Below are 9193 nucleotides of genomic sequence, written 5' to 3'. Positions count from 1 at the left end.
GAGATACAATTATCCCAAAATCGAATAATCAAACCATCGTATCGAATTTCAACAAATGGGCCCTGGATATGGGCTCAGAACATTAAGAACTTCCTGCTGTCCAAAATCCATGAAACTTAGTTTTCCCACATGCCGCCACATGTGTCACCGCGCGTAGTGGTTTTTAGTGACCCAGTTTTCCAACATACTACAAATTCTACCCAAATTTTACGGAAAGGTAGATCTCAACACAAGGATCAATTTTTATATCTACAATGAAGTCCAAAAGTAGACGAAAGATGGTGAATTCCTCGGGTAAAGTCAGCGGGTGCCTAAAACTTCCCAACGTCGATTCGCCGTCTATGGTGGTCCAAAATGGTCAAGGTTGGTCGAGTTTTACTCTTGGAATGAAAGGCTACAAAGCCCAGTGGTGGTGTCGGTCATCGCTTCACCAATTTGCTGGAAATGAAAAAGGTGGCCAGACTCCTTTTGGAATCACCGGATTCCTTGGCCATGCTCCACCACATGTGTTGGTTAAACAGGTTGGTTCTTAGTGATGTGGTAGAAACTAACACACAAATTAAACCCTATAAATTATGCAATCGTAGTACGAGTAAGTAGGGATCATTCTATTCCAGAGATTAGAAGGGATGCTAATCAACACAAATTAAACTTATAAAATTGAAAACTAAGTTAAACTAACAACAAAACAATGACTGGGGGATTTTGGACGAATTTAATAAAAACAAAAGTAAATGGCAGCAAGTAAATTAAGTTGTGAATAAAATATGGATGAAAGGATAGCTAAATGATTCTTCTCCACACATGAATCATATGCATACAAATTGATTTCTAGTTATTCTTCCTATAAACCATGAATGAAAATACCCCAAATTAACTGTGTACAACACTAATTAACTCTAAGATTTTCCTAAGTTCATTGAATTGGACTCATCGACACAACCAAATTATTCTTCTCAATTTCCCTAACTATGAGAAGCATGATAGATATACATCTCAAAGATCATTAAGTTCTGTGAAAATCATAAGCATTGACAAAGCATTTGTAACTATGAAAAGTATGATACTCCTGCCAAGGATTTACTTAACGCAATCATGACTAGTGACTTTCACTACTTGCAAATATAAGTTCATAACGATTAGGTGAAATTCCCTTATATTTTAGCATCAAATCCCTGCATGCAAACTAAGTATGCATCCTTAATAAACATACAAGAATAAGTTTTCTATAAAGCAGATAAGTAAATCCCATTCATGTTTTGTGAAACAATAACTGGATGTAATCAAGTTATATAAAACATATGATCATGGCTTCGAATTCACCTCTCGCTAAAAAAGTACACATGTTCATCATAATTGAAAAGCAATCTAAAATAAACATTGAAACTTAAAACAAAGAGAGAAATAACTCTGAAAATTCCAGCAACTTCAATGGATGAATGGTAGGCGCGACACCACTTTCAACGTTGCAGAACACTTCATATATATATATATAGGGCACGGCTAGGGTTTTCTTTAGAGTGAATGAAAAGAGAGGAAAAATAGGTAATTAGAATTGTGTAATTCGTCCAGAATAAAAAGGGCAAGTAAAAGTGGCTAAAAGGTAAGTTTTTATGGGGTAAAAGAGGTTGCAAGATATTCCAAAGTGATCCCAGCAACTTAGCCTTTATTTTGCACGTTTTTGCCTTATTTTGCACCTTCAAATCAGGCTATATCCTAATTCCTTTCCCATTGTGTTCATGGTCATCTAACAAGCCATATTCATCTTTGACTCTTTATTTGGACTTCAAAACAAGTCACCAAACTTCTCTCGAACTAGGATTCCTCTTTCTTGTGTAATTCGTTGCCTTCCAAGCCTCAACTTTAATTTCTCTAGATTTTAGCACATGTTTAACACCTTTTAAACACCAAAACGTCCAGCCCATATGCTATCCACGCCTGCTGTCCATTCCAAGTCCAAAACTGCTCCAAATTACTCCATTTGACTATTTATTGACCTCTTTACCAACTGGACTTACAATAATACGAAAATAACTTAAATTACTATAATAAATGGAAATTAACTAAGTAAATGCAATGAAATAAGATAACAAAGTCACATAAATATGTTCCTATCACTTGGGGGAGTGAGAGCTTCAAAATGGTGGTGGTGGCGGTGTCGAAAAATCTGTCGAAGTTAGCTGGAATTAGCGTTGGAAACGTTTGCAGATTTGGATTAGGGTTTTTGGCCGACTTTCCAGATTTGGATGATTTATTTTTTATTTTTTATCAAAGGGTAAACTTTATTAGATTATAATTGAAACGTTTACATCTTCAGCAATAATGTTAAAAAGAAATTCAGGGCCTAGGGCATCCCAAAGGAAAGAGCCACTATGTACGATGACATATGAACCCACAGCGTAAGCAGCAAGATTACCACTCTGCTTAACAAACAAGAACTTCACCTCCCCTATTTGAGATGCCAAGGACTTAATATCATGAATGAAACAATCCAAAGTTGCATCCACCGAACAAACTCCTTGAATCATTTGAATAAGAGTAAGAGCATCTGATTCAATCTCCACCTTCACACACCCCAATTCCCTTCCTACCACCAGCGTCGCACGGACAACAACAGCTTCTATCATGGCTTCACTATGAAAGAAACCCCCTCTTCCCCTTCAGTCATCTTCAACAAACCTGCAAAGTCTCTCAATACCCATACGTAACCACTTTTTATTGTTTGCCCACATCCCATCACAATTGAACTTCATCGTCCCATAGTTTGGACGTTTCCACCTCACCTATTTCCCCGCAAAAAACAAATGGGTAACAGCACCATCACCCATATCCTTCTTCAGTTTCTTCAGCTAGGCACGTCTAAACTCCTAAATGTGATTTCGTATTAGATCAAGTGCATCTTTTGGATTTTTCACTGATGCGAAAATTACTTAACACAAAAATTAAACCTTCTTGTTGTCAATTGTAGTAAAGAATGTAAGTAGGGATCGTTCTAGGCCGGGGATTAGGAGGGATTGCTAAAACACCTGAAACTGACTTAAAAACGTAAAATTATGTTTAAAACACCAAACTAGACTCAAAAGATGCAATACAAACTAAAAAGACTCAAAACTAGTTTAAAAGACTCGAAACAGCTTAAAACAATGAATTAGACTCTAAACTGACTCTAGGGATGGTTTTGGACGAAATTAGGTTCTAACTTGACTCAAGACACTTAAAAACACAAATCAAACAGATTTTGACTAATAAAACACTTTAAAGTAAAGGGGGATTTGATTTTGACAAATTTGAAAACAAAACAAACAGATTGTAAACTAAAACAGTTTTTTGGATGAATTTGGGTAAACTATGGATGATGGGCTAGCTAGAGGGTTCTTCTCCACACATGACACACTTGCACATAAACCAATTTTCAGTTGTTCTTTCGATAAATCATGAAACTCAACACCCCAGGTTAATTAAGTCTGCTTAAATTAACCTTCAAGTTCTCCTTAAGTTATTGAATTGGATGGGAAAGCGCATACAACAATTCAAGCATTCTTCAAAAGTCCTTTACGTGAACAGCACAATAAAGATATAATCAAAGATCATTAAGCATTATGAAAACTATAAGTATTGACGAGGCATTCGTTACTATGATGAGCATGAAACTCCTGCCAAGAATTCATTTAACGCGATCGTTTATATGCGACCTCCACTACTTGTGAATATAAGTTTGTAACTATTAGGTGAAACTCCCTTATACTCTATCATCATATTCATGCATGCAAACTAAGTGTGCACTCTTAATAAACATACACGAATAAGTTAACAATCAAGCAGCTAAACAAATTGATTTCACAACTTATGAAATCACAATTGAAGGTAATCAATTCATATTGCAAGTATGTTCATTGCTTTGAATTTCCCCCTAGCTAAGGGGGGTTTAGTTACTCATAATTGCAACAAAATCAGAAAATAACAAAGTAGATATTCAAAGCAAGAGCGAAGTACACCTAAAACGCTCTAAAGTTTCAAGCTTGAAACGCCAAGGACCTTTGTTTTCACCACCTTGTTGCAGCACAAGTATCTAAGGATGTGTATGGATTTATGGAAAGGTTATGAATGTATTTAGGTTGGATGGATGCCACGGCAAGGGGAAGGGAATGTATGGATTTGTGTTTGATTTTTGGTTGGATGAATGCCACGGCAAGGGAATGGAATTGTATGTGTTTGTGGGATGTGGGAATAAATGGATGAATGTAAGGTGCTCACGGCTAGGATGGATCTCCCCCTTTGTTATGGTGAAGGGTGGATGTATTTATAGGCTAGGGAGAGGATCACCATCTAATTAAGGTGGTAGTGGTGTATGTTGTGGTAATGAGTGGATGTAATAGGATTGCACCGGCCCACTCTCATAACACACCCACACATAACACACGAACTGTCCACTCTCATCGTCCTACGAATTAGATTACACCGAACAGCCAGAGAGTTGTTACAACACACCTCCAAATAAAAAACTGTATTTTATTTGGCACCTGTAATCTCCACACATCCTGCCATACATGATCAGTCATCGGACCACCACTCCCCATTCCTGTCCCTTTCTTTCCTAATTCCCCATTCGCTTGTAGTTCCAGTGCCACCCCATACCCAGTCCTGACCGTATAATCCCCATTCCTTGAATAGTGCCATATTACTTTGTCCTTACACCTCATAAAACTTATAGGCAACCCCAAAATTAGATTCGCTACATCTTCCTCGAAATAAGTATGAACCAAATCCTTATTCCATGAGCCAACTGAATGATCAATTATTTTCCCCACCGTCTCTGGCATATTCACATGCCGAGATCGGACTTTGAATAATCCAAGGCTCGGTTTTAACTTTAATACTTCTCCTATCACCAATTCTCCATCTTAATCCCCTCTCTAACAACTTCCTTCCTTGAATAATCCCCTTCCACCCCCATGAAGACTGCCTCCCTTGTTTCGAATCCAAAGAAAACAAGCTCATAAGGATAAGGTCCCTGAACCCTAACCCACCCACCTTCTTCATTTTCCCCTAAGAAAACAATGCACCCCCCCTGGGGCACCAGAACCTTGTAATTAAACTCTCCACCTCCTTGCACAACCCCACCAGTAATTTAAAGCAAGACATCGCATAGTTCAATAATGTCATAGCCACCGCTTTAATTAATACCTCTCTAACTACTCATCCCACCCATTAATTTGCATAGCCACCGCTTTAATTAATACCTCTCTAACTACTCATCCCACCCATTAATTTGCACATTCAATGCTTCATGCACCTCCTCAAAAATCACCTTTTTAGAATAACCAAAATCAGAAGCTAACCCCAAATACTTTCCAAAGTCTTCATGTCCATTATTGTTTGTACAATTAACAATTTCCTTTGTCCGGTTCCTCGAACATTTTGCACCAAAGAAAATTTAACTCTTGTTCCTATTAATAATTTGCCCTAAGCCTTTCGCATAGCATTGTAAGACCCCTATTACCTCCATTGTTTCATCCTTTGTAGCTTTAAAATATAATGGCATCATCTGCAAAGAACAAGTGTGAGAGAGAAAAAACCCCCTCCACCACTCTCATGCTGTGAATAGCCTCCAGCTCCTCCTGTCGACGAAGCAAAGCTGATAACCCCTCCGCACACAGAAAGAATAAAAATGGAGACAATTGGTCCCCCTGCCGCAACCCCCGTTGTGGTTGAATATAGCCCATAGAAGCACCATTAATCAAAATGCTATATGACACCGTAGATATACACTAATCAATTCTTTGAAAAAATTCCATTGAAAAACCAAGCTTTCTCATCATAGCCAAAAGAAAACTTCATTCAACGCGATCATACGCCTTTGCCGTATCTAGTTTCATTGCCAAACAAGCCTGTTACCGTCATCTTGTTGTTTAAGAGAATGAAGAATCTCATGCACCACTAAAATATTGTCTTGAATTTGTCTCCCTGCCTCAAAAGCCGATTGATTCTCACTTATAGCATTTTGGTCAAATGACCAAAATGCCCTCCAATATAAAACACTTCTAACTTCTTCATTTTAACTTGGAATTTAGATCTATTTGCTCCTACACGTACGTGGGATCGAGCTCTACCTAATCAACTCAAGAGTTGATCCAAGAAGGTTTAGTAAAATTGGAAATGATGAAAATACCCTCTCTTCATTTTTCTCAACATTGAAAAGGTTTAACGAACTATCTTCAATTAAATCTCCGAAATACTTCAAAATGAAATAAAATACTAAAATTTGGGACGGAACTGGATTTTTGTGCCGTGCACTTGCAGAACCCGCCGCTTTCCATAGGGGGTTGGTTGGTGGACTGGAACTGGATTCCGGTGGGAGATGACACTTCGGTGTTAATTGTGACGGCATGTTTGGATGGCGTGGGAGCAGGAGAAATGCGGAAACGGGAACGGGAACAGTTCGGGTTGCGACGTTATTACGGCGGCAGGTGGCTCTGTTAGTTTGGCTACCATCAGCGTGACTGCATATTTTATTTCTGAATAAGGATCCGATCAACAAAGATGGGTTTTTTTTGGGTCGATTTGGTAAGAAATGAGGGGCTTTAGATTTTAAATAATTCATTGGGACTGAATTGCCCTACCACTGTCACTGCCACTATCACTTTTTGCATATTATTTTAAATAATTAATTTATTTTATTGATGATGTGTTTAGGAAAATGTCATAGAGTGGACGCTGAGGGTGCGCATTTGGAATCGAAAACGGTAATCAGAATATGGATCAAGTCAGACTGCAATGAAGAGTTTGGTTGTTATGATTTTGAGATGATTTGAGTTTGAAATCGAATCACAAGCTAAAAAGTGGTTTCGTTTTGTTTCCTAATATCTGGAATCGAAACCGAACCGACCTGAATCGCATGACATAAAAATTATTTAATTTAATAATCAATTGGGTGTTGGAATTGGTTATTTGGTCGAGTTCATACTAAAATGTATGGACTCAAGTCGTCCTCCCAATTCGAAAACCGAACTCCTACCGTCCTCTTTTACACTGCAAATTGCGATCAAGTCGAGACTCCTCCGCTTCTTTCTAGCTCCAGCGTGCTAATATGGTAACTCTAAACTTAGAACTTTTATTAGTCAATTTAGTTATATAAATATATAATTGTGAAGTTACTCAATAATACGTTCTGATGGTATTCATTTTCATTTGGAAGTGAGAGGTCTTATGTTTGAATTTTGTGGATGGCGAATTCGATACCAAACTAGGTTGCCCATTGTGTGGCTTTACCGAACTCTCCATCTCCTTCATGTAAAGATATCGATGTATTATAAAAACAAAAAATAATTGTGAATAATTGGATTGTTTTATTAACACCTTACATACTGTTAAATACATCCCACATTTACTTTTTCATTCATAATTTATCTTAATACACCCCACTTAAATTCCTATATTACCCTCACACCCCACACTTTCTACATACACCCCCACATTCTTCACATACATTCAACATTCCCTCATTATTCATTCTCACCACGCCTCCAACTTTCAACATTCCCTCATTATGCCGTAGTTTACAAATCTATAATGGAGGTACGTGTTACGATCTCGTAACATTTTTTGGTTTTTAGGTTTTAGGTGTCTATCAATTTGGGAGTTTCTGTGAATTAGGGGTTTTAAGATTTTAGGGTTAGGGTTTAGACAACTATGTAAGAACAAAAAGAGGAAAATTTTCATATTAGTACATAATTTTTTTATGTGGGTGTATTTAATTTCTTTTACATTTTTTGGGGTTAAATAGTAATTTCATATTAAGATACATGAGTCATTTAATAATAAATATTTATGTGGAGTTCATCCAACAATATGTGGGGTGCTAATAAAATACTCATAACTTTTGGGTATTTCTGATTAATTTTAGAATTAGGGCTAGGGTTAGGGTTCATTTGAATCAAGTAATAAAAGGGGATCTTTGTGATCTTGATCTTCACCCTTGTTGCTGCACCAATTTTACTACTACTAGTAGTTGTTGTTATTGTAGTAGTAGAACAACATGAACCCTCCTGCCCATATAATAGACGATTCATGCCTTATGCAATTTCTTTTATTTTCTTGTTTTTCTTTTGTATGAACGGAATAATATTAGAGAGCAAATTGAAGGGGTTGAATGATTCAAAGTCGGGAATGGAAACACCAAATTTTTTGTGTTTAATTGCATAAACAATTTATTATTCGGTTTGTACTAACGCCATAAGGCATTTTGACATAGAACTTTGTTTGGACTACTTCAATTTAGTATGGTAAACTTAACTTGTTCAATTGGGTTGTACTAATGCAATAAGGCATTTTGATGTTGAACTTTGTTTCAAGTCGAATTTTAATATAGTGATCATGAATTTTTTTCCAATTGCATTGAATTAATGCCATAATGCATTTTAGTTTGCAAATAACTAGGTTTTGAACTTTTGAGTTTGTTGAAAGTTGAATACTTGTATTAATGCCAATTTTTTTAATGGGCCTACTAGTTAGGCTCAAATAAAAAATGAAATTGTTTGAAACCAAACTGAATCAACCTTAGGTCTGGGGTGTTACAAATGCCTAGGAAAGTCCACGTTGGTAGAAATGCTCTTAGAGCATCTCCAATGCAAAGACTCAAATTCTAGACTTATATTCTTATATTTGAGTCCCAAAAAGGTGGTGGATTAATTTACGTATTTTGGTTTTCATCTATGATATAAAGACTCACATCTTAAGACTCATACAAGCTTTAATTTTTAAGACTTGAGTCTGTGCATTGGAAGAGAAACATTGGACTCAAAATTCATAGAGTTTTAACAATTTAGTTATGTGCATTGGAAATGGTTAGACTCAAAACTCAAATCTCATTTTTGTTGGTTGAATAACATTTTTCTAGATAATATGAGCTTCACCTTAAACTAAATAGGCTTTTTAGCGAAAATATTCCCTGAGATTTGCATAACATATCACTTTGGTCCCTAAAATTTGAAATCAATGGAAGTGGTCCCTGAGATTGTCCACCATCAATCATATTGGTCATTCCATGCAAAATTATGTTAAATAAGGATCAAAATGACAAATATACCCTCAATTTAATAAATAATGGGTCATAATTTGACAAAAATTAAGGGTATTTTGGTCATTCTATTCTTATTTAATGGAGATTTTTCAAGGAATAACCAAAATGATTGAC

The sequence above is a fragment of the Malus domestica genome, chromosome 09 (genome assembly GCF_042453785.1).
Source record: "Malus domestica chromosome 09, GDT2T_hap1".
Classification (NCBI taxonomy): domain Eukaryota; kingdom Viridiplantae; phylum Streptophyta; class Magnoliopsida; order Rosales; family Rosaceae; genus Malus; species Malus domestica.
Note: the sequence above shows the minus strand (reverse complement) of the source record.